General features: G+C 40.3%; 1 protein-coding gene, 1 long non-coding RNA gene and 1 other non-coding gene across 3 annotated transcripts in view; 1 reads left to right on the forward strand and 2 right to left on the reverse strand.

Moving 5' to 3' along the window:
• The window catches only part of LOC124991910 (uncharacterized), a 100,760-nt gene extending 95,915 nt beyond the window's left edge, over window positions 1-4,845 (reverse strand). The window contains exons 1-2 of the long non-coding RNA XR_007109976.1: window positions 4,794-4,845; window positions 504-945 (exon numbers count right to left, since the gene is read on the reverse strand). This is a non-coding gene — a long non-coding RNA (uncharacterized LOC124991910). The remainder of the gene's footprint in view (window positions 1-503; window positions 946-4,793) is intronic.
• Window positions 1-26,538, reverse strand: part of Mkln1 (muskelin 1) — a 319,704-nt gene that overhangs the window by 260,147 nt on the left and 33,019 nt on the right. The gene's annotated exons all lie outside the window — the stretch shown is intronic.
• Trnae-uuc (transfer RNA glutamic acid (anticodon UUC)) lies at window positions 1,581-1,654 on the forward strand. The gene has a single exon. It is a non-coding gene; the product is annotated as a tRNA-Glu (tRNA).

Below are 26,538 nucleotides of genomic sequence, written 5' to 3' on the forward strand. Positions count from 1 at the left end.
GAGAATTTTTAGATAACTTTTCCAAGATCACACAACCAGTATGTGACTCTGGGTCCCAGAGGCCATGTGCACACCTGTGGGGTAAAAGGAAAGTTGGGGTGACTGACTCAGCATTAACCCTTTTTTTTTTTTTTTTTTTTTGGTGGTGCTGGCGATTGAACCCAGGGTCTTGCGCATGCTAGGCAAGCTCTCTCCCAACAGAGCTATATCCCTAGCCCCAGCCCTGCGTTAGCCCATTTCTAACCCTGGAAAAGTGATTTGAAGGAGGCACCTTGAGGTCATGAGTGCTCCGCTGACAGTAGTTGTGTGTGTGGGCTTAAGAGTTGGTGGCATTGTGTTCACACTGGCACTCATGTGCTCCGTGTAAGTGAGCAGGGTTGTGAGTGGCACGGGCGGTACCCACGAGGTTCTCTCTTGTGTCCACTCACAGACGTGACACTTGCGTTCTGAGCTACAGTCTGATGTCCCCCTACCATCCTCTCCTCCCCTTGGGTGGCACTCACTGACGCTTGAGGAGTGACTCCAGGCAGCTTCAGCCGGCCCGTCAGTGTCTGCCACTTGCGTCTTGCCTATGGTGAGCAGAATCGAACAGTACGACCTTCCATGCCGGCCCATTCCAGAGATGAGTTTAAAATCTCTGCTCCGGATGCTGCTAGGTGTTGAGAGGATGAAGAGGACTCTGTCTCCGTGGGCACACAAGCTTATATTAAAAATCATTGCTTTGTTAAGTTACTGTAGCATTTTGAGGAGGATTACACAGGGATGTCTATAATGCTTGAGAAGCTGGCATGGGCGTTTTTTGTAAAAGCTTTGGGGCCAGTCACTCACTGTGGCTCTGGAAGTCCCCATGGGGCCTCTCAAGCAATAGGTCACTCCTTAGGGAAGACAAAGACTGTGACAGACAGGGACTGCCCCACAGCTGTCTCTCAGCACAGGCTGGCTCTGCTGAAAAGACAAAAAATAGGTAGTTGGAATAGAATTTTTCTTCTAAAACAAATAAGGATTTGAAAAGTGTTAGGTTTGAACATTAGGACATTAAAACATTCAAGTGATTACAGAATCTCTGCAGAACCTTGAAATCCATGGTCTCTTAGAGTCTAGAGCAAATGTGTCCGTTTTCCTGTCCCTTGGCAGTTTTCTCCAAAAAAATAGCATCCTCTTCTTTACTCCTTTTGCAAATAACAGGAGGCCAGCTGGCCTTTCTCAATGGCCTCCACTGATGTTTTAGAGGACCTAAATGTATCAGGGCCAGAACCAGCTCCTACAGGCTTCCAGTCCTCAGTCTGAGGCACAATAGGGGCCAGTATGAGTCCAAGGACTCAAGAATTGGTCCTCGGGCTGGGGTTGTGACTCAGTGGTAGAGCACTTGCCTAGCACACAGGAGGCACTGGGTTCGATCCCCAGCACAGCATGTAAATAAATAAAATAATTAAAGGTCCATCTACAACTAAATAAATAAATAAATAAATAAATAAATAAAATAAAAAAGAATTGGTCCTCTAGGCAACCAAGTGTCCCTGTAAACCTGTACAAGCTTGTGATTGTTGGCTTTCCTCCCGGTTAAGAATTAATCATGGGGCTGGGGAGATAGCTCAGTTGGTAGAGTGCTTGCCTTTCAAGCACAAGGCCCTGGGTTCGATCCCCAGCACCGCAAAAAAAAAAAAAAAAAAAAGAATTAATCATGGGCTGAGCACAGTGGCACACGCCAGTGGTCCCAGTGACTTAGGAGGTTGAGGCAGGAGGATCACCAGTTCAAGGTCAGCCGTAGCAATTTAGCACGGCCCTAAGTAACTTAGTGAGACCCTGTCGCAAAATCAATCAATCAATCAAAAAGGGCTGGGGATGTGGCTTGGTGGTCAAAAGGGCTGGGGATGTGGCTCAGTGGTCAAGTGCCACTGGGTCCCTGGGTATAATCCCCGGTACCAAAAAAAAAAAAAAAAAAAAAAAAAGAAGAAAAAAGAAAAAGAAAAAGAATTAACCACGGGACTTCTCTAGGAAAATTCTGATGGGCTATCTGGAAAACTTCAGAAAGAGTCAGTTGACCAGTATTCTCAGATACCTATTCACATACTTTTCAGGGCACTGAGTAGAATTTATAGCACCTATTTTTCAATTATAGCCTGTTTCATACAGTTTAGCAACGATTCTCTGCTTGTTTCATTATGAAAATTTGCATTTTCCCCATCTAAGATCATAAACTTCCTAAGGGCTGAGATCATGTCTTTACTTCTTTAGACTCCTTTGTAGAACCAAACACAGCACAATACCCAGGGGTGGAGGAAGAATGAGCCCAGGACAGAGTGTGTGGAGACCCAGGGGAATTTCAGTGGCCCTCCACTCTCTGAAGCTGGGTGTAGGTCTTCAGGAAGCACTTAAATCTGAGATGCAATTTTCTCATCTTTAGATTGCTTCTCTTGTCTCACTGGTTGTTGGGAGGATCAAATAAGATAATGCATATGAGAGTATTTTGTAAACCCAGATATGCTAGCTACTGAAATGTAAGGAATCCTCAGAAGAGGCACTTAGTAAATATCTGATTGATTTTTAATGATAAGGTATTGTCTTCCCCTTTCTCCTCTATATTCAGTTCCTTTGAGGGTTTTATTTCTCAGGATTTAATTTTATTTGAGTAGCAAAGCCATTCCACATCTTTCTGATATCATGTGATATATTCCCTAGTGCATTTTACCCCATGGTTACCTGAACATTTTATTGAAATCGAAGTAAACCAACCAAAAAAGTCCTCAAATGTGTCATGGTCACATCAATCACAAAAGATCATAAAGTTCAAGGCATTTGTACCCCACTAGTGTGTCAAAATCTTTCTTATGCTGCTAGCAGAACTCTGAAATTGTACCCCAGGAAAGGATCATAGATATTTTGTATTCTAGCACATCATGATTACATGAGTGTGGCAGATTGTGGCTCTAAGCCAAGGCCAGCTGAGAAGAAAATGAAAAACATACCTTATGTGGGAAATTTCACAAAGAGGTGACACTATAAAACAGACTCTAAGAACAATTAATTCATTTATAGTCTTTATTCTCTATTGCTAGCAAAAAAGACGATCTCCTGTCCTAACAGAATTCTATATGATACATTGGAAAAATCTTTCCAACAAGGTTATTTCTCAGAATGCATTTAGAAAATAAGAAATTGAGTCTCAGGACACCCTCTCTCTTAACTCAAGAAAGTAAAGGAGACACTAAGAGATAAAAGGAGTGGCATATTTTAGATTAGTTTATACAAATGCATGATTCCCCATCGAGTTCTCTGAACCTGAATAACATGAAAGTAGAAATATCTAGAAAACCAATGACTTGGCTCTGCTAACTGTTGCCTTCTCTTATTAAAGCTTTTATTTATTTATTTTTGGTGCAGAGGATGGAACCCAGGGCTTTGTACATGCTAAGCAGATGTTTTACCACTGAGCTGCACCCCTCAACCCTTGAAGAAGCCTCTTGTTTTTTGGTGCCAGGTATTGAACCTTGGGGCGCTTAACCACTGAGCTGCATCCCCACCCTTTTATATACTATATTTGAAGACAGGGCCTTGCTAAGTTGCTGAGGCTGGCTTTGAACTCACAATTCTCCTGCCTTGGCTTCCCAAGTTGCTGGGATTACAGGTGTGCACCACAGCACCCAGCCAAGCCTCATTTTCAATAGATATGAGTAGCCAGGAAAATTATACTCACACTATACACCAATGCATTTCAATGTTCAAACCTGATGACATGCTAGGTATATTTCTCAAATAATTTTATTTTTGTCAGGTACTTTTCTGTCACTCTCAGGCTTTTCCCCTTTGGGACTGATGTGAGGCCAAGCCCTTTCATAGTCAGTAGCAGAATGGAAATATCTGAGAAGAGGAAAAAGTAGAGATTTAAACTTATTAATTATTCTCTTCCTAGGATGCCATGCCCCGCACACTTTGCCTGGAGTGTTGCAGGAAGACCGTGATTGTGGGAAGGGAGGACCACTACATCTTCATCCCTTTGCCCCAACAGTAGATGAGGAGTAGCAGGTACTTTAAGGGGCATCTCTGATTTTAATAGTGAAAGAAGGGAAGGCACTGGGGAGAGATATCATAACCCAAATGTTTCAGGTAGAGAATTTCTTGTATGTAATATGTTACTTGCTTATTTAACTTATTTAATATATATTACAAATGTGTTGCAGAGTACAAATAGTTTGTGGCATAGAATTATTATTCTAAGATTTATCAAGATGTATAGCAGTTTACAGTCAAATCATACTCTGAAGAGATCTAAAATAATTTTTAAGAAAGAAGTAAATTAGACTTGTGAAGTTGGGTAGAAGTTATATGGCTTTAATAAAACTTAGGTTTCTTCTTGTATATTATTCCCCATGATAAAAACAGCAACATTCCTATCTAACTGGTAGCACTTGTACTATTTGCTTAATTTTAGGATCCTTGATTGCTCTTGGGAACTAGTATACTGCTGTGGCATGAAGTGGAAGGTATAATTTGGAGCCAGACGAGAGAAAAAAGATTTCTTTCAGAAACAATCTATTCACCTAAATGTAGAAGCATAAAAAATCAATAATTTTACCAAGTAAAATTACATTTCATATGCAAGTTCCATACAGACTTAGAACAAACCTTGCTACATCCCCAACCCTTTTTTATTTTATTTTGACACAGGGTCTCACTAAGTTGCCAAGGTTGGCCTTAAACTTGCGTTCCTCCTGCCTCAGTCTCCCGAGTAGGTAGGATTGTGTCCATCTCAAACCTCTTTAAAAACAAATGCAGTCAAGTGGGGTGATACATACCTGTAATTCCAGTGACTTGGGAGGCTGAGGTAGGAGGATCACAAGTTCAAAGCCATTCTCAGCAACTTAGCAAGACTCTAAGCAACTTAGTGAGACCCTGTGTCAAAATTTTAAAAAAAGAAAAATGATTGGGAATGTTGCTGGGTGGTTGAGTGGTTCAATCCCTGGTACCAAAAATAAATAAATAAATAAGTGCAATGGGGCTAGTAAGCCACAAAATGTACCATAGTCTTGTTATTTGCCTTATCACCCATGATAACTTATTTTGCATTCAGTAAAGAATAGGAGAAGCGTATGGATAAATACTTAATATAATTCATTCCCATGTGGACTTTTGGAATTTTGGGATAATACGTTTCCTTTTTCCTTCACTAGGTGGACCCTGAAAGGCAGCTGGGAAGTGCTATCCATTGCAGGTTGGTCAACACAGGGCTCATTTCCGGATCTACTTAGGAGAGTTGGCAAGATATTTGTTGCTTTCTGCATATGATATTGAAGGAAATGAGGAAAGTGAGCTTCCTTAATTATTAGATGGCACCAGTGACCTTGCCTATTAGGTCACTATTGAAGAAATAATTGCATTTCTTCCTCAGCATCTTCCACTGAATTGCTGGAGACACAAGGATATGGTTATGTCAGGAAAAGGCGTTTATTTATTTAAGAGAGGAAAGCACTTACTTAGAGGGAAACTTTTTACCTAACAGGGATGGGGGGAGATTTAACAAAATGATCAAGTCAGTAAAACCTAAGGAAAGATGAAAAAAGGAAATAATGAGGAAGTATATAATAAATAGTAAAAACAAATAAAACAGTAAGAATAAAAATCAATATTTGTTGAAATGAATTGAATTTCCCTTGCAAAAGACAAACTTTTAGATTGGGCTAACCCACAAAAATTAAGCTATGGTATAAGGAACTCACTTCAAAGAAAGTGACAAAGTTTTAAAATAAATGATTGGGTAGATATACATCAGGCAAATCCAAAAGAATGAATAGTGTTATTAATATCAAATTCAACACCAAAAGCATTAAATAGAAACAAGAAGATGGAATATTTAAAGGTACACAGCAGAGATTGGTAGATGCCTACACCAGAGTCTATTTCCCTTCCCCCTGGCTAACAAAATCTCAATTTAATTAAGGGTAGCAACATGTCCAGACTTTTAAAACAATGATTTTCCCACCCCTTTTATATTAGAGACAGACAATAAATTGTAAGCAGAGGTTGGTGGGCGGGGTCTGGTGAACTTCAATTCGGTGGGAAACTTCTCCTATTGACCTCCCTCCTCTTCTTCCTTCCTACCTGGAACATGTATGTGACAGTTAGAGCTACAATAGCCACGTTGCAACCATGACTTTGAGAGTGAGTGCCACATATCAAAGGTGGCAGAGTAGAAAGATAGAATTTAAATGTTCAACATCCCTAGTAATAAGGGAAATGCAAATCAAAACTACCCTAAGATTTCATCTCACCCCAATTAGAATGGCGATTATCAAGAATACAAGCAACAATAGGTGTTGGCGAGGATGTGGTGAAAAAGGAACACTCATACATTGCTGGTGGGGTTGCAAATTAGTGCAACCACTCTGGAAAGCAGTGTGGAGATTCCTCAGAAAGCTTGGAATGGAAACACCATTTGACCCAGCTATCCCACTCCTTGGCCTATACCCAAAGGACTTAAAAGCAGCATACTACAGAGATACAGCCACATCAATGTTCATTGCTGCTCAATTCACCATAGCCAGATTGTGGAACCAACCTAGATGTCCTTCGGTTGATGAATGGATAAAGAAACTGTGGCATATTTATACAATGGAATATTACTCCGCAATGAAGAATGATAAAATTATGGCATTTGTAGGCAAATGGTCGAAATTGGAGAATATCATGCTAAGTGAGATAAGCCAATCTCAAAAAACTAAAGGACGAATGATCTCGCTGATAAGCGGATGAGGACATATAATGGGGGGTGGGACGGGCTAGCATTAGGTTTAGGGTTAGGTTTAGAGTTAGGCTAAGGAGAGCGGTAAGAATGAAGGAAAGAAGGACTGTGTAGAGGAAAAAGAGGGGTGGGAGGGGTGGGAGGGGTGGGAGGGGTGGGGGGGAGGGGAAAAATATAATAAACATCATTACCCTATGTAAACGTAAAAAAAAAAATAAATAAAAAAAAAAAAAAAAAAAAAAGAAAGATAGAATTTGCCTTTTAGATGACCACAAAGCCATTGTACCAGTTTTTGTCTCCCTGCCTCCAAACATCTTTTATGTTTGAGAAAAATACATTTCTATTTATTGAAGTCACTCTTCTTTGAGTATCTTTTTTATATGCAGGGAGCCCAATTCATGTGGCATAAATATAAATATGAAAAAACATTTAACAGTTGTCCCCTATTATGCACTAAAAAACAAAGCACAAAATTTAAAAAAAATATCAAAAGACAAGTAGCATTTTGTGAAATGACAACTACAGGGATAGATTTCAATATACCCCTTACAGAACTTGGTAGAATATGACATAAAAAAAGGAAGAATACAGATGATTACAATTATTAATCTAAAGCTTATGATATACACACAATGGATAGATATACGTGATTAGTAAACAGAATAAAAACCACATATGTATACCGTACAAAAAGAGCATATGCAATGTACATGGAATGTTTTACAAAACCAGTAGTGTACTTGATCATAAAGATGAAAGTGTATTGTGGTAGAGGAGACAGAAGAAAGATGTGTGTTCTATAGCATACCAGCAAAGTGACCTTGGGCAAGTTACTTGACCTTTCTGGGCTTTGTTTCTTTATCTGTAGAGTGGGGATTGGAATAGCCAGAAATTTTATCTTTCATAATTATAACCCTACCCAACCTAGCCTTTTCCAGTCTGAGACCTTTTTCCTACATGACGTTGCTGGTTTGTAACCAGCTCTGTGAAGAGGGGCCAGGCCTTGGGATGGCCGTCACTGCTCCATACTGAAAGGGCTGGCAGCAGGCTGGAAGGTTAGCATTCCTCGGATTGGCCTCAACTGAACAGGGAACACAAGACTGTCTACCACAGGATTCAAGAGCACCAAAAGAATGTTAAATGGATGGATTGTTGCTTGCAGGGAAAGAAACAGGCACCATGTTTCCAATTATTCTTCCTTGCAGACAACAACTGGCTGTTTCCGCCGGCTGGCACAGTCCCTGAATGCGGAGCTCTATAGAGTAAACCCTGCTGAAACAGGATGAATGTGGGCAGTGAATTTTTTTGACACAGTCTCAGCTTTATTTCTGCTTATTGCTGGCAAGCGAGTATGAAGGACAGTTGAAGACAATCGACAAAAACGTTGTGAATGAGGCTTACAGGACAAGAAGTCTTTCTAAATCCCCCCAAATATAAACTTTTTAGGTTGATGAGGATCATTTGGGATATAAGATAGGGCTCCTAAATTGAGCTGTTGGTCAGAACAAGGAAAACACTAATATAAATTTTCAAGAAAACCCACAAAATATTGAAGCATTTTAAAATATTTTAAAATAGGTAAATAGTGCTGGGTATAGTGGCACTCAATTATGGTCCCAGTTACTAAGGAGGCTGAGGCAGGAGGATCACTTGAGCCCGGGAGTTCAAGGCCAGTCTGGGCAACATAGAGAGACCTTGTCTGAAACAACAGCAGAGTAGGTAAGGAAAGGAGAGTACTTCCAGAAACAAGCACTTAATATGTGAAAATATGTGAATCTATTAAGAATAACATTAAGCATGTATTTTAATAAATTATTTCAGATAAGTAAGTTATAAATATATGGGATATGTTACAAATTATAAATATTCAATGTCTTGATGTATACTTTTAATAAAATAAGACATAATAAAATTATCAATTATATTAAAAAATTATAGTCCTGAACTTAGAGGGCTAACAGAAATCCACTGAAGACAGTGAGCTCCCCGACCCATTTTAGTACACGAACCCTGAATAAACTGACATGTCATCTGGGAATGAATGGGGTGCTTGTTCCTTTGCTTCTGTGAATCTATAACAGCATCATCAGAGTATTGCTTGTGTTATTGCAAACATTTGCATGTTCCATCTCAAACATGTGGAAATACAAATGGGTAAACTGAGGGTGTTTTTTTTCTTTTTTTTTGTCCACAATATTTCCTGTCTAGCTATTCCTAATAATTTTTTTCATTATCTTAGAGCATTTATTTTTCACTAATCTTTACTCCTTTCTCTCTTTTAAATATTTTTGTGCGATTGCAAAATCAGTTCCTGTCTTCTGTTTTGAATGACCTTCTCACTAATTTCTGCATTCATAAATATTCTTTCCCAGTCTCTGCTTAAGCTATTGTTATTAACAGATGTTGCATATGTAGAAGTTTCTTCCAGCTTCTCTCTGTTGCTTTCTCTTTCTCTCTCTCTCTCTTTCTCTCTCATACACACAAATGTACACATACATGAAATGACAACTATAGTGATCGATTTTAATATACCCCTTTCCCTTTCAGAATTTATGTAGAGTGTCCATTGATTAGGGAGGGAGAGAAGAGAAGGGAGGATAAACAGAGACTAAAGAGAGAGAGAACAGAACCTCCCAGTCTGAATTATTCTGGAAGCTTGGGATCTATAGATTCTTAGATTCCTGTCTTCTTCTGCAACCCTTTGATTAGCACAATGCTATCAGGACTATTTGAGCAATTTTAAATTTAACTTGGAAGATATAGGTAAATATTTGCTGGGTTGGGATTGTAGAGCACTTGCCCAGCATGTGTGAGGCACTGGGTTCGATTCTCAGCACCGCAATACATATAAATAAGGTTCATCAACAACTAATAAAAATATTTTTTAAAAATTTGCTGAATCAAATTATCAATTCTTCTCAAGATCAGTGTTGAGAACTACATGAAAATGATTAGAGCCGGGCATGGTGGCACACACCCGTAATCCCAGTGGCTGAAGAGGTTGAGGCAGGAGGATTGTGAGTTCAAATCCAGCCTCAGAAACTCAAGGAGACCCTGTCTCTAAATAAAATACAAAAAAGGGCTGGGCATGTGGCTCAGTAGTTAAGCATCCCTAGGTTCAATCCCTAGAACAAAAAAAGAAAAGAAAAAGAAAATGATTAGAAAAAAATTAAGAATCATTGTTTATTCTGAAAAATGTCATGTACAATGTGCATGTTTGTCTGAGCACACAAGATACAGAGTCATCTTGTGTTCCTGCCTTCTCTCAACATGCAGAGGCCTGCCTCCTGCTGCCCTCCTGCATAAATAGTAAACAATTAACAGAGAAAATCCAGGTGTGGTGGCCCACACCCATAGTCCCAGCAACTTGGGAAGCTGAGGCAGGAAGATCATGAATTCAAAGCCAGCCTCAACAAAAGTGAGGCGCTAAGCAACTCAGTGAGACCTTGTCTCTAAATAAAATACAAAATAGGGCTGGGGATGTGGCTTAGTGATTGAGTGCCCCTGAGTTTAACCCCTGGTACCCCCCAAAAAAGAACAGCGAAAGCAGGAAAATACAACATATGAAACTAGGAAGCTCTGTTTCCATGTAATTTTGAAAGCCTCTTTGACTCTTTCTGGTCCCATTATCTGTTTTCCAAGGAAATTCAGCTTTGTCTATGAAGAATTCCATCTGCCCCTCTGAAAAAGGAGGGACAGTGTGGCAGGCAGAGTGGGGAGCATGGGGTGAAGGATACACTGGGAATTGCATCTTTAAAGCTTGAAGAAGGAGAAAAGGGAAAACTGACAACTAACTTCAATTGTCAGTTTCTTCCTCAAATAGCACTTGTGGTTACAAGAGCATTTCAGGAGATGCAGACTGCTTTTATAAACCTAACTCACATCGTCATTCTGGGACTCTGATGTGTCCCTCCTGCACTTGGTCAATAAAGAAATTCATCTCCCCCAGGATCCAATCATTGGGAAAGAGTCACAGTGAACTCAAGGTTCAACTAGCTGTGGTATTTTCTACATATTAGGGTTTTTGTCCTCCAAGATGAACTTGTAGGTGAGCTACTTCCCCACCCCCAGGTAGCCACAGATTTCTGTTACATCATGCTTGCTGTAAGAAGGAGTGCCCATGTGTATGTGCAAAACATAATGTGTACAAATTAGCATTTGAATAGTACTGTCATTATAAGCATAAGTTTAAAGAAAAATATTGATTTCATCAATTCACCCAAGGAAAGGGCAAGTCTACTAAAAGAACATGTTATAGAATACTTTGATTTTCATTTTCTAAATCAAATAATTTTTATCCAACTTCTGCAGATCCAACTCCATCCTTTCTCATAGCTAAGGATGGAATGCTCTCCCATACATTTGAATCATTACATAAAGATTTACGGTAGAATTAATGCTATGGATCAAGTGTAAGTGGCTGCTCCTCCATCGCACCTGACAGCATTTCTATTTTTCAGTTTGTTGAAGAATTTACCAACAGGTTGATGAACGCCAGGACCTTTCTTACTGAAGTTGCTGTAGGAGACAATCTTGTGGACTTTCATGGTATCCAAGAGAGACAGATTTGAATTCATGTGTCTCATTTTGCTGGGTCTTAATTCTCATGTAGCCCGATTAATCAATCCCAAGCCAAGGCATTAAAGGCTCATCTTTGCTTCTGATCAAAGATGAAAGCCACCCCCCCACCCCCACCCCCGCCGCTCACTGCTGGCCACAAGGTCCTCAATTCACAGCTCTCCTCCCCCTGGTCCCAACCCACTGTCCTGTTATGTACCCTCTTTGCATGTCCCACGCTTCTCACTGGTCCCTAAACACACCTTGTACGTTGTAACCTGCAGGGGTTTCCTCCAGCTGTTCTTCTCACCTGAAACATCCCCTTCCTTTGGTTCTACAAACCTAATTCCTACCCATTCTTAGTAAATTCATATTTCCTAGTTACATAAAATAATGCATGAATACATTCTCACTAGAGAAAGATTCAAACGATGTAGAAGTTTAAGAAGTACAGCAAGAACTGAAAGTCCCTGTGAATTCTAGTCCTTCCTTCCCCTCCCCCACCACCCACCAATTGCACCTCCCCCCTGCTTTGGTTTGAATGTGTTCCCCCAAAGTTCACATGGTGGAACCTCAATTCCCAAGCTGTCAGTGTTGGGGTGGGACTAGTAGGAGGCATTTAGATCATGAGGGCCCCACATGGCCTCCTAAGTAGGTTAATGCCCTTCTCTCAGAAGTGAGTTTTCACAGGACTGGGCTCAACAGGACTGGGCTCATTATTTCAAGGGTGAGTTGTTTGTAAGAGCAGGTTTGGCCTCCTCTGCTCTCTTCTTGTTCCTACCTTCTTACCCTTCTGCCATGTTATGAAGCCCTTACTGGAAGGTGAGCAGATGCCAGCACCATGCTCTTGGACTTAACAGTTTCCAGAATCGTGAGCTGAATGAACTTTTTCCTTTATAAATTAACCAGTCTGTGGCATTCTATTATAGCAAAAGAAGATGGACTAAGCATCCCTCCTTCTAACTTGCTAGGTTCCCTTCTAACTCTTTTATTTTGTATTTCACACACACACACACACACACTCACACAGAGTTCTTGGGTTTTGTTTTTAGGGGTGTGGGGTGACACTATACAATGGGTGCTGTGGCCAGCTTCCTCTTCTTCAAGTCCTAAGATAAATTTCTCTCTCCTGAAGTCTCCTTCACTGCTTCAGCATCACCTGACCTCCTTCCCATCACCCTGCCTTGGACTTCAAATACTTAGTATCCAGGCACTCTGCTGGCTTCTGATTCATTTCTTTATGGTGTTGGGCTGTTTAATTTTGTATGTGGGAGTGTCTTGTCACTGCAGTGTAAAATCTTTGAGGGAGAAGGCATCTTGATCTTTTGCAGAGTTTTGAACTGTATTGTGCACAAAATGGGAATTCAACACAATTTTACTGAACAAGTAAAGTCTAGGTTCCCTGCTTCCTGATCTAGGGTGAGAAAACTCTGCTTAAAGGGAGAGAAAGGGGATGATGTACTGAGATGAGTCCTTTAGAGATCTCATGGCCTATCCGGACAATTTTCTTAATCTGTTGGAGGATTTTTATGCATCAGCCGAGCAGTGCTGCAAACTTGTGAGAAGTCAGGGAACCCAGGCAAGACTTTTCTCCTCTGACCTCTCAGACCAAGGACAGCGCCATCAGTCACACACACGAGAGGAAACCATCTTACAGCCAGCCAGAGAGGGAAAGCGCCGGAAGGGAAGCACAAACTATCCAAAGGAAACACACGCTTTCAGACTTTTTAGACTTCTAAAATTTCAACTCTCATTGAACCAATTCTCCAATGGAATTAATCACTGGCATAACAACCGCAGCAATTCAAAAAGCCCTTCATTTTTCTTTTTCACATAAAAGCCGTAGTTGAACTTGACATTCCTTTTAAAAAATGTTATTCGCTCAGCATGACAGAGAAGGCGAAACATCCAATATTACATATCTCATGTTTTATTTAGTATGGACTCTTGAACAAGTTACTTAACCCATCTATGCCTCAGTTTCTTTAACTATCTATAAAATGAGGATAGCATTGGTGCTTCTTTTATTGGATTCTGGGCATTAAAATGAAATAACTAAGTTTAGTGTGCCGCAAAGTCTGGCTCACAGTAAGTTCTCAAAAATGCTAGCTCTGGCTAGGATGGTCTACGTTGGCTGCCCCCGCCTGTGTCAGGAACTGAAAGCATTTCTACCTAGGATTTTAGCCAAAGAAGGCACGCGAGAACACGGCTCAGCCAGTGAACATTATGAGTGATATTTCCTGGGAAATTCAATTCAACTCCTTCATTCACGTTACAACAGATTTGTTTAGGGTCTTTATTAAACTTTCTGTTGCTTGAAATAAATGGCTTATTGCATGGAAAATCTCTTTTTGTTAGAAATTTCCTCTGAAATAGTATTAGTTATAAGATATGCACATTCCTTTTGGCATTGTACATGTCTCCTATTAATAGTCTCAATTCTTAAATCTAACTAACCATTTTAAAGGCTCCAACTTAATATTTACTAGCTAAGGATTTTGTTTTATCAAAATAAGTTCGTCCCAAGGAAAGCTGCTAAAAAACCTTCAAAGGGGGTCATCAATCAAAGCAGATAAAATTAAATTTTAGCTAATAACTAACTGCTTAGAATATTGTAGATAAGCCAAACAGTTAAACTACCTGGGTTGGGGAGATAGCTCAGTCGGTAGAGTGCTTGATTTGTAAGCACTAAGGCCCTGGGTTTGATCCCCAGCACGGCAAAAACAAAATTAAAAAAAAAAAAAATACCTCAAGTTGTTAATTTTAGAGTCTGGAATAGTCATTGAGATACTGTGGACATATACCAGGAAAATTTGAAGCATCAGACTGGGTAATTCAGACACAAAGACTTAGCATCCATTGATTATGAGTTTTAGGTTCAGTTAACTGTTTACTCCACCTGGGCAATGTCTACATAATAAATTAACTTTGGCACTTTTAGTAATTGATACATGTTCCTCAATGTAATAGCTAGGGCAAGTGGGATTTGAGGTTCGAAAGATGAGGATTTCAATTCCACTTACTTCCTATGTAAGTGAACTTGGGCAAATGACAAAATGTCTTGAGGCCTCATTTTCCTCATCTCTTTACTGAACTGCGCAGCACTTCTTTCTCTGGCTTATAAGGGTAAAATGAGGTCATGTATATCTGGTGCTTAGTGGGTAGACATTGGAATATTATTTTTAATGACTTCAGTTTCTCAGTCATGATAATAATAAACAAGTAAATATATAATATTTCAACTGGTGATCAGCAATATGGAGAACAGAAAAATGGGGACCCTAATTGTCTACCAATGGGTAGCTACAATAAGAAACAGTGAGAGCCATTTATAAGTGGCTTAGCCTCAATCTATGTGTATAAATGTCGAGGTGCACGCGGGCAAGTTGTGTTCTATTAACCTTCATTGTTTCAAGATCATGAACTTCATAATCAGAACAACACAGTCGGACATGCATCGAAGTACAGCAGAGAGAAGCGTCAGGAATAAGGGGCACTGAGATCTGGGAGGCTAGTGGGTGGTAGGGGCAGTGGTCTGTGTGGGTGACCTCCGGGCTGAAAGCAGAATCCATTGGCCTGGACCCTCACACGGAGCACTGAGACCCGACAGTGCAGTCCACAGGGTGAGCTGAGTTACAGCCGCAGTTTCTTTCGAGTGTTTTTAAAAAACTAATTATTTTTAAAAATCAAATAACCACATTATAAAAAAGGATATAACGTAAATACAGAAAATCCAAAAGATTTAGGAAAATAAGCCATCTGTAATCCCATTAGCCTAGCGCATTTAATATCAGCATTTGGGTTAATTTCCTCCTCATCTTTTTTAGTATGCATATTTAAAGATAACCGAAATCACAGGGTATACAAGCGTGGATCCTGTTCTTTTAAATTACCTCATGAGCATTTTCCTTGTTGCTAACCAACTCCTCATAACTCTCATTTTAACAAGCAAATAATATATCATTAAGCAAATGAACAGTAATTTACTTAATTTAACTATCTTATATTGTTAGATGTTGAGACTCTTTCCAATGTCTTGATATCATAAATATATGGCATTAGTATATATTTTCCTACATATTTTCTTTTCTATGTTTCAGATTACTTTCTTAGAATTGACTTTCAGAATTTCCAAAATACAAAATGTTCCAGGACATAAGCATTTTATGAACTCTTCATACTTACCTGCCAGACTGCCTTCAAATTACTTATCATCCCAGTCCCAAGAAGGGTGCATGGAAGTGACCAACCTCACTGCGCCCTTGAAAACACTGGATTGTTTCATTATTCATTTTCTTTTTACAACTTCAGTTTCCAGGCTGTGATAATAAACCAGTAAACATCTAGTATGTCAATCGGTGATCGGTGCTACAGAAGAGAGGAGAGCTGGGGACAGTGCTGTTTTGGACCTGACGATTCAATCCAGGGAAGGCCTTTCTGAAAAGGTGACATTTGAATAAGAGCTGAAGGAAATGAGGAGGAAGCAGAACTGTCTGAGGAAAGAGTTTCAGGCAGAGACAACATGAAGGCCCTAAGGCAGATCCATGCTGAGCCCGCGTGGCCTGTTTAGAAGATGAGAGGGTGGAAGGAGATGAGGTCAGAGGACGTGTGAGGGTTTTCCGGCCATTAAAGATTCTTCTACTTTGAGTAAGATGAGAAGGCACAGGAGGCTTTCGAGCAGGGCGAGTCGAGAATCGGCTTGCGTTTTCTCTGATCCCTACAGCCAACGTGTTCGTGTTCGGAAGAGACTAAACAGGCCCCAGACCAAACTCAGCATCTCTCCTAGCAAACCTCCTCTGTTCTCGGCAACTCCATTCTCTAACTCAATAACGTTCAGAGACTCGGTCATGTCATCTTTTATACAGCAAAATTAATTGTCCCCAAGTCTTGTTACCGTTCCCTCCAAAAGGTCTCTTGCATCCACCTTCTCTGTCCAGTCCCGCTGCCCTAAACTGACCCTAAAGCCTTTTTGACTGATCTCCCTCCCAGCTCTCTCTGCTCTTCCATTCAGACCACACTGTGCCACTAGAACTGTCACACCAGCAAGGCTGATCGTCACTGGTCTGCTCTTGGCCTTCGCTGTCATCCTGCTCTGCACCACTTATAAGGTCCACATTCTTCAGAGTGAGTGGAATTCAAGCCCTGCTGCAATTCTACTCTAGTCTGGTAGTTAAAACTTATCTCCCGTTGTTACTCAGAATGAACTGCCTTCCTGTCTAACACGTTTCCTGAACCAGTCCTGCACTTTCCTTCTGTATACCTCTGCTCACTTTGTCTCTCCTTCCAGGTACACGCCTGTAATCTCAGTGACTCAGGAGGCTGAGGCAGAAGGATTGCAAGTTAGAGGCCAGCCTGGGCCATTTAGTGAGACCCTTTCTCAAAAAACCAAAAAGGGCTGGGGATGCAGCTCAGCAGTAGAGCACCCCTGGGGTCAACCCCCAGTATGGCCAAAATGAAACAAGAAAACGAACTTACAAAATTCTTCCCTCCCAGCTCCACTGAGAAATTCTAGCCATATTCCTAGGACCACCCCAGATACCACTTTCTTCACAAATCCATCTCCATCTCCCTGGCTGGATGTACTTCTGTGCTCCCATAAAGTCTGCTTTCCTCACACACTGGGCACCATGTAGTACAGTTTTGTGAATGTGTTATCTTTCCTACTACGTGATAAGTTCCTTAAACATCTTTGTAGCTCCCACAGCACTTACGATAATCCCTTGAACATAGTAGGTGTTCAATAAATGTTTATGGATCTTAACATCCCCAAGGCCTCGTTGCTAATTCATTCTAGAAACAGAATTAGAATTCAGGTCTTGTTCCCAGTTCTATATACCTTTCCCAACACCATGCTATCTTTCTGGCTTCTTTCTGTGGTTCATTGTCATCTCATCTGAACTACATCTGAAACCACTAAGTTATTTTAAGGAAGAATGACTAAGCAAAAAACAAATGCTAGGATTTATTTTCCATGTAGCTATTTAAGGCAAAGTGAAAATTTAACTAAAAATTTGAATTAAAAAACAAAAACAATAAAAACATATGCCACATACACCTCTAGAAACTTTTTGGCTTCCTAGATTTTGATTTCTGAGTTGCATTTGTAGGAGTCGAGTTGCCAGGTTACGTGGTGTATTGTAAATTTGCAGTCTGGGGGTGGGGGGAAGAAAAAAAGAAGTATGTGATTGTTTTCCTTTTCTTGTCTTTTCTTTGGCTTAACAGCTCCCAGCAACATTTTTAGACCCTAAAAATATGAGAAGGGTTTAAACATTTGGGAATGAGGCTCTGTGTCCAAGTATAATTCCCAATTATCCTAGTCCCCCATTTTCCCAACTTGCAAAAATAGTCAAAGAGCCAATGTGTTCTAAATTGGTTTTCCCCCTTGGAACTTCAAATAAGTAAATTATACTCATGATGCACGTTATATATCAGTATAAGTAAAATGCGAATAAAATTGCCATAGCTTTTAAAAAAAAATCGTAACAGCTAGCAATAATGATGCACACACGAGACTTCTTGGTGAGAGAGGGACGCCCATGCCTTTCGTAAAGGAAAGACGTGGCAGAGGGAAGATGTGTTTGAGAGATTGTTAAAGGAACCGGAATGGCTGTCTCCTTCACAGTTTTCCTTTCCACGGCAACTAGAGGAAGGCAGGGCTGCTGTGGAGAATGTTCCACTGACATTCAAATGAAATGGGACAAAATTAAAGTCTTCTGCTTTGCTGGAGGATGAGGCTGGAGCACTGATCCATCTCGCTCTCCACCATCTTCCCTGGAGTGTGAGAGCAGAGGCTGACCGGAGCGGCCAACGAGGATGGAAAGCCAGGATCAGAGAAATGAAAGGAACCTGTGGGGAAGCTTTACCTTGCTTCTCTCCCTGGCAGGTGACCCCACACTGTTACAAACAGTTAGCATTTATGAAACTTGCCCATAAGCAATTTCCCCCAACTACACCTAAATTCTACCTTATGGAACTGCATGGGCCATTTTTCTTGTACTCTGTAATGGAGACACGAAAACAGCTTTTTGCCATAGCTAATGATCATAACTGTTTCTGTGCTACATAGGTTATCTTTCTGGACTAGGGGAGACAGCATAGAGTAATGGGTAAGAATTGAGGCTCGGAGACAAACAGACTTGTACTTAAGCCACAGCTGTGTGATCACAGGCAATTTACTTAAGCTCTCTAAGCCTCAATTTCCTCACCCATAATGTGGGGATGATAATACTGTCCAGCTGATCAAATTACTGTGAGGAATAATCTAGAACAAGGGCTGTCCAATACAAATACAATGCAAGCCGCAATGTGAAACACATGGGTAATTTAAATATTTGAGTAGTCCATTAAGTCAAAAGAAACAGGTGAACTTAATTTTAGTGTTACATTTTACTTATGTCCAAATTATTATTTCAACTTGTACGAAATATTAGTGAGCTAGTCCTCATTCTCTCCAAGTCGTAATCCCGCTACTTGACCCACACAGCATCTCTCAACTTGGACCACGTTGCCGGCACTCAACAGCCGTATGTGCCTCCTGCTGCAAGCATGGAGAATGTGAATCTATGAAAAAGCGGCAAAGCACTTAGCATTATGCTAAGCATACAGTGAATGCAAAAATAAAAAAATAACATTAATATTAGTCTGAGCTCTCTGTAATCATCTCAAAGCTTTTCCAGACTGACTCTATGATGCTCTTAGGAGCTTTTAAGAGAATGGGTTGCTCAAGCCTGAGTGCTCTAATTACGTTAGGGGTGACTTCCTTAAAGTCACTCCCCACCTGTTGTGTGGAGGGGAGCACAAAAAGTGGCTTCAGTAGATCTTCATGGACAGTGACCAGTACTGACTCACAAAACCCCAGGAAGGAGGCACCACTTCTAATGTGCTGACTTCTCATGTAAACAGAACACAAAAAACATTTGCTACAGCAACCACCTGCTCCTGTGTTTTCCTTCCTCCACGTGGTGAGGTTTAGGCAACAGGCTTTGATCAAAAGTTGATTTGTTAAGTTAGACATAGAGTTTGGTAAAACCAAGCAATTTTGCTAGGTATATACTCAAGATAATTGTAAAACATACGTTAACATAAATATGTGTACACAAAGGTTCACTGCAGCATTATTCATAAAAGACAAGAAGTAGAAACAACTCAAATGACCACAGACTGATAAATGGATAAACAAAACGTGGTAGACTAATGGAATGGAATATTATTCAGCCATAAAAAGGGACGGAAGACTAATAATGCTACAACAGGGATAGATTTTTTTTTTAATTTTTGGTTGTAGGTGGACAAGATATCTTTATTTATATTGTATGTGGTGCTGAGAATTGAATCCAGTGCCTCACACGTGCTAGGCAAGCACTCTACCACTGAGCTACAATCCCAGCCCTCAGGAATAGATCTTGAAAATAGTATTCCAAGCGAAGAAGCCAATCACAAAAGGTCACGTAGTGCATAATTCCACTTATGTGAAAAGTTCAAAATGGGCAAATCATAGAGAAAAATATAGATCCACGGCTAAGATATCATTGTTAATTAAAATGTTTAACCAGGGGTAGGGAAGAATTGAGAGTAACAGGTTTGGGGCTTTCTTTCCAGAGTGAAGGGAATCAAAGAGTAGCAGTGGTTGCGCAACCCTGTGAATGTAAAATACCAATGAATTGTTAAACAAAAAAATTTGATCTGTTGTCCTAAGGAAGCCTGGTCACAGATACAAGTATTGCCAAAGCCCCAGAATAGATATCTGTAGGACTTTAAAAATAGAAGCAATTACTCAGGACCAAAATATTATTTGATATCATTTTTAACTGCAGCATACGTAATAGAAAACCTCCCTCTCATTTCCATAAATGAAAATTGCTTTGAGGTTTAGCATTAAGCTTATTTGCTAACCTAGAGGACACCCGCGCACACAAGTACATAAACTTAGAAGGATGTGGTGTATCAGACTTTTCTGAGCAAATGTACCTCTCACTCCTGTGTTTGAGACTCTTCGAGGGTCCCACCTCACCCTCAGGACCAGTCCCACACCCCTTCGTGCCCCCTGCCCTATTGTGAGGGAGTGGAGAGCAGTGGTTAGCCCAGAGCCAGGCAGCCTGTGTTAAAGTCCAGGTCTCCCTACTCACTAACTTTGTGACTCTGGCAACTTCCCTTACTCTTCTGTGCCTCAGGTTCCCTTTACAATGGATGACAAGAGTTCCTGGGTTTGTTGTGACGATCCGAGAGTTAACATCTGTGCAGTGCTCAGGAGAGTGCCTGTTCTGGAATGCTCTGTGTTTTATAAATAAAAACCAAACCCCTGTCCCCTGCCGTGCGTAACTTGCTTGCTCTTGCTCCCCTGGGTCTGGAACACTCTCCTGCCCTCTTCTCCCTCAGGACTTTGTTCAGGGTCTCCTCAGCGACTCCCCATGCTGCCCTGCCTTTGCTCATTTCTGTTTATAGCACTTACCATTTCTAGCATGCTCTCTGATCATCTGACCACGTGTCTTGTTTGTGGCCGTCGACTCCTACTAGACAGCAGGGACCTAACTGCGCTGTTCCCACTCCATCCCAAGCACCCAGGGTAGTGGGATGAAGAAATGGTGGGGACATCTGGGCGATGGCGCTGGGCGTGAGATGGGTGTGCCCTTCACTGAGTACTCTTTGGCACCATTTTATTTTGTACCACATGCTTATGTCCTTTCCATAAGGATGAAAAATAAAATACAGGAGATAAAAATATACTTGGACCTGAGGGAGAAACTGGTGGCCTTAACCTTGGGGACCTCCTGAGGGTTCTGGAGGGAAGTTCGAGGATGCTGCTGCAGGCCACCATTAGACATCGAGCCTCTAGTGAAGAGTGGAAGGACACCTCAGAAATGGCACTCGGAGCTGGGCACCGTGGCACACGCTTGTAATCCCAATGACTCCGGAGGCTGAGGCAGGAGGATCATGAGTTCAAAGCCAGCCTCAGCAACTTACCAAGGCTCTAAACAACTCAGTAAGACCCTGTCTCTAAATAAAATACAAAAAAAGGCTGGAGATGGGGTTTAGTGGGTAGTGCCCCTGGGTTCAATCCCCAGTGCCAAAAAAAGGAAAGGAAAAGGAGAAGAACTGGCACCCAGTCCCCATCTTGAAGCAAGATGTGTGCACAGGTGAACAAGTCTTTGAGGGGCTGCCAGGCATTGCACATGCTGGGCGAGTGCTCCACGCGGAGCCACATCCCAGCCCCCACAAGAAGCCTTAATAAGACCTTTTATGTTGTGCAATAGGAATCCTGGGCTTACGGGTACAATGAGGAACTTTTCCATGGCAAAAGGCCTGTTTCCAGGCACAGTAAACAGAGGAGGCCGTGGAAGGTTCTTGCTACTTCTACAAATGTGGCTTGGATAAGCAGGTGGCCACGGGTCTGGGAGTCCTTGGGCAGTCAGTCTCCACAGTCTGCTAAAAGCAAACTTCCTCATTCCCTACCAGGCCTCCTAGAATCCTAACAAAGATCACAGATCCCATAAGAGAGCACTGGACTTCAAATGAGCTGTTTTGTAAATCTACCCCACCTACTTTGGGGGAAAACGCCCCCAGCTGGAACAGTCTTTTGGGGTCTCCTACCTCTCTTCCATATCTCCCTTCCTTTCTTGCTCTTTAATACCTCTCTGCTCACTCCTGTCAGGAGAAAAGCAACTAATGAGTCACTAGCCCCTCGGGTAATGCAACATCCCTTCCAGAAGCTTTTGCATTAAAAAAGAGGTCAACAAAGTAAGGATAGCGATACTGTAGTTAATGATGATATTAATAATACCAATAGTATTAACAGTAAAAGTTGAAGATTTCAGGTATTTACTGAATATTTACTATATGCCAGATAGTCTGCTAAAAAGGGGTGCAATTTATCTTATTTCTCTAACAATCCTGTGAGGTAGATATTGACACACCCACTTTATAGCTGGGGAATGAAGAATCATAGTGAGCAAGTGGCACATGAGAGACTTAGAAGAACTATCGCTCAGAAATTTTGCACAAAGAAATTTCATCATAGTATTCAAAGTGGTGGATTTCTTCTCCTTTTCCTTTTTTCTTTTGCAGTGCTAGAGATTAAACCCAGGGCCTCATACGTGCCAAGGCAAGTTCTCTACCACTGAGTTACGTCCCCACCCAAACAAATGGGTTTCTAAGGTGTCACTTTGACCTTGTAGAGAAACAGCTGATGAGACTCAGTCAGTCACCAACCCTCAATGGCAATGAAATTGACAGTAAAGGCTTGAAACTTCAAGTGAGTCAGTGTGTCTGGCTGCCCAGGTTCAAATTCTGGAGTCTGACACTCTGGAGGCAACCTGGGGCGAGTCAGAGAACCTCCCTGCATTTGAGATTATGAAATTATGCAAATAAAGTGCTTGCGACAGTGTACAGGAATATAAACATACATATATATATATATATATATACATTCGCATGTATTTTGCCATATATTTTAATTACTATAAATCCCGCCTAAGTATTAGAAACACCATGCTTCATTTCTAGCTTCTCAAATATCACTGCATTTTATCTGATTTTACAATGTCATTATTGGTCCATTTTCTATAAGGTTTTTATTGAAAAGGTAACATAATAGAATTTTGAAGATAGACACCCAAATTCATTTTCCCTAGCACATTTTTGCATACTGCCTTCAAGTTTTGCTCATTCTGTGAAGTTACATGGACAGGGCACTGCACTGAATCAGATTTGGGTTTTTGTCCTGAAGAAGCTGTATGACTTTAATAGAGTTACATAACTGCCCTTTGCCTTAGTTTTCCAAAGTATAAAATGAAGATGAACTTTAAGAGGTCTCCAGCAGCAGCGGTAGATGATTTTGTCTGGAAGCTACTTTTTATTTTTTGACTTTCATAGCAATGGGGAATAGTGCTAGGGAATTGTATGTATAAGATAGATAAAACAATGTTTATAAAGTTAACTTCCTAAACTATGTCTGGGAAATAAGTTTCACATATAATGAGTTCTGCAGAGATGAGGTTACAGGGAAAATCCCCAGGAATTTCAAAGGTACCTATCAAAATTACCAAAAAACTATAACAAGTTATATCTTAATATATTCGTAATATGTACGTGTACAACTAAAGTATAAAAGCAAAACATCAGTTATAAGTAATACATTGTTTGATAAGTCCATTCCAGTCTTTGTTGACATATAATTATTAATTCACAATGTAAATAGGAAAGTATTATATCAGTAGTTTTTCATATAGTGTTTTAAAATATTTTTTAAAAAATTCTTTACAAGAAAATCAAAGAGGAGCAAACAAAGAAATATAGGAGTAGTTCTAGCTAACCTCTCAGATTGACAGAAATAAGTTGGCGTAAATGTCCAGAAATTATCTGTCACTATGAGCGCAGTGACTCAGTCACTCTCTCCCACCCTGTCACGTGGCATGGAACCTGTTATAACTTTTCTAGAGGCGATCTGACAATCAATCAAGGGCTTCAAATTGTTCCTGTTAGGCAGTTTCTTCCACTTACAGAAATTTGTACTAAGGAGATAATAAGTGCACAAAGACTCTGTTGCATCATTAAATCTAAGTGTAAAGAACTAAGAACAAAAGAACAGCTAAATGTACATTAAATATATACATGAACATACGTTTATGATGTGTGTTTATGTATACATGTGTAGATTTTTTCTAGCCTCAACCAGATTGTAATATAGATACCAGAGGTACTAACTGCTGTAGGTTTAGTTTCTGGGTCTTTTCAATGAACAGAGAGCTAGGAAATCTATCTCTATATAGACATATATATTGTCAGTTTGTATCAATAACTTCTGATTCAACTTCAGACCTGCAGGGTTGTACCTAACCTCTTTTATTTTACATCTGTAATCCTGTCCCCCAGGTGGAGAATCCTGACTCCCAAGGACACCAAGCATGATAGAATTAGAAGAGTCCTTAACATTAGCTTATCTCGGGTTACCCAGAATAGCAATATTGACACTACCATCAACAATATGATTACTAAAAACTATTTTTAGATATTTTTGCCTTTGCTTTAGTATATATCTGAATAGGGACATATAGCCAAATCAGATGGGGGTTTCGTTTTGTTTTGTTTGGTTCGAGATCTTTTTTCCACGTTGCCCAGGCTGGTCTCAAACTCCTGGACTCAAGCAGTTCTCTTGCCTCCGTCTCCCAAATAGTGGGGACAGGCGCACCATGTGCGTGTGACTTAAATTAGTATGCTTTGAGATCATTTGACGTAGTTCTCTGTGTGCTGCCAATTGGATTTTAAAGCTTTAAAAGAAAACATTTAGGAATTGCATTTTAAAAATAAATATTTTCATAATTATGTGAAATATTTACACGATTTCAAAGTTGAATCTACAAAGCAAGGTAAATTCAAAGCAGTCCAGTTTCGATCCCTGTTTCCTCCACTTTATTCCCTTCTCCTCTATAGGTAACTATGGTTTTTGTGATGTTTATCCTTCCATTGTGTGTTTTTAAATATAAGCAAATATGTCTACATATATGCATGCATATATTTGTGTGTATATGAATGTTTATATATGTACATATATGTTCGTTCTTACATATGTGGTAGTATCCTTTACTTACTTTTCTCTCCCCATTTTTTTTTCTTTTTGTTGCTTTTTGTTTGAGACAAGGTCTCACTATGTTGCCCAGGCTGGTCTGGAACTCCTGGGCTCAAGTCATCCTCTTGCCTCAGCCTCCTGAGTAGCTGGGATGACTGAAGGGTACCATCGTGCCCAGCACTACCCTGATTTTTTACTTAGAATATATCCTGGAGATCAGTCTAAAATAAGTATGTCAGCACCGCAAAAAAAAAAAAAAAAAAAAAAAAAAAATATGTCTAAAGAATTCCAATTCCTTTTTTTTGGTACTGTGGATCGAACCCAAGAGTGCTTTCTCACTGAGCCACATGCCCAGTCCTTTTTATTTTGAGACAAGATCTCACTAAGTTAAGGAGGGTCTTGCTAAGTTGCTGAGGCTGACCTTGAAGTTGTGATCTTCCTTCTTCAGCCTCCCAATTCCATTTATAGCCACGGAGAACCCCACTGTATGGAGGTACTATAACTTATTCAAGCAGTTAATGGGTATTTGGTTTATTTTTAGACATATTATTATAGATGGTAGTTTCCGTCCTGCGGTTTTTGGACACACACACATATACACAGAGACACTGAAGTTTTGAATACAAACATATTTTCACTATGTGGAAATACACAAGGTGAGACTAGATCATCTTATATCAAATAGCTGGTGTCTTTTAAAGACAAACTAGAGTTGAGTTCAGAAGAGTTCAGAAGAAGTCAGGAGACCATCTGAAGATGCTACCACAGACCAAATAGGGATCATTTGAGCAATAAGAAGAAGAAATGAGCACAAGGCCCTGGGTACAATCCCCGGCACCATAAACAAAAACAAAAACTAGAAGAAGAAATTAGACATACTGCAATGCATTAACTCTGTTTCAAGTAATGAGTTCTAATGATAATTGAGAAACAGAAACAAAAAACAAAAGCAATTTAAAACGACCAAAGTAAACACTATTGACACATGCCAAAAAATCAACTCAAGGAATAAAAGGATTTAACTACTACCATTTCCTAATCCTTAATGAACTAGAGGACCAAGGTAACATCACAAATGAAGAGATCATTAGACATTACACACATCCTATGACAAAACACACCACTAACTGTGAAGCAATCTTGCAAAACAAACAAATAACAAAATAACTGAATCTGGTAAAGGCTGTAGGTAGTCATAGGAAGTACAAAAGATGGAGAAAGTTGAAACACGTTAAGATGTACCATGAGGATGCCCACAGGAAAATCCAGCTGTAAATTTTGTAACTACTGGAGAATCAGCAGGGTTTCGTTTCTTCTCTCTCTAGCCCCAGTGGTAACTTATATACTAACAGCGCTGTCAGAGGCATATTAGGCTGGGGATGTAGCTCAGTGCTTAAGGCCCTGAGTTGATCCCCAACACTGGGGGGAAGAAAAGTGAGAAAGATAGAGACAGAAACAGACCAGATGGGCAGATCAACCAATCTCAGTGTGTGAACCCTATTTAAATCCTGCCTCAAGCTTCAAACAAGGAAGCTGCAGGCTACACTTGGTGGCCAGCACACCTGTAACCCCAGTGACTCAGGAGGCTGAAGCAGGAGTATTTCAATTCAGGGCCAGTCTGGGCAATTTAATGAGGCCCTAAGCAACTTAGTGAGACCCTGTCTCAAAAAAAAAAAAAAAAAAA

The sequence above is a fragment of the Sciurus carolinensis genome, chromosome 8 (genome assembly GCF_902686445.1).
Source record: "Sciurus carolinensis chromosome 8, mSciCar1.2, whole genome shotgun sequence".
NCBI lineage: Eukaryota > Metazoa > Chordata > Mammalia > Rodentia > Sciuridae > Sciurus > Sciurus carolinensis.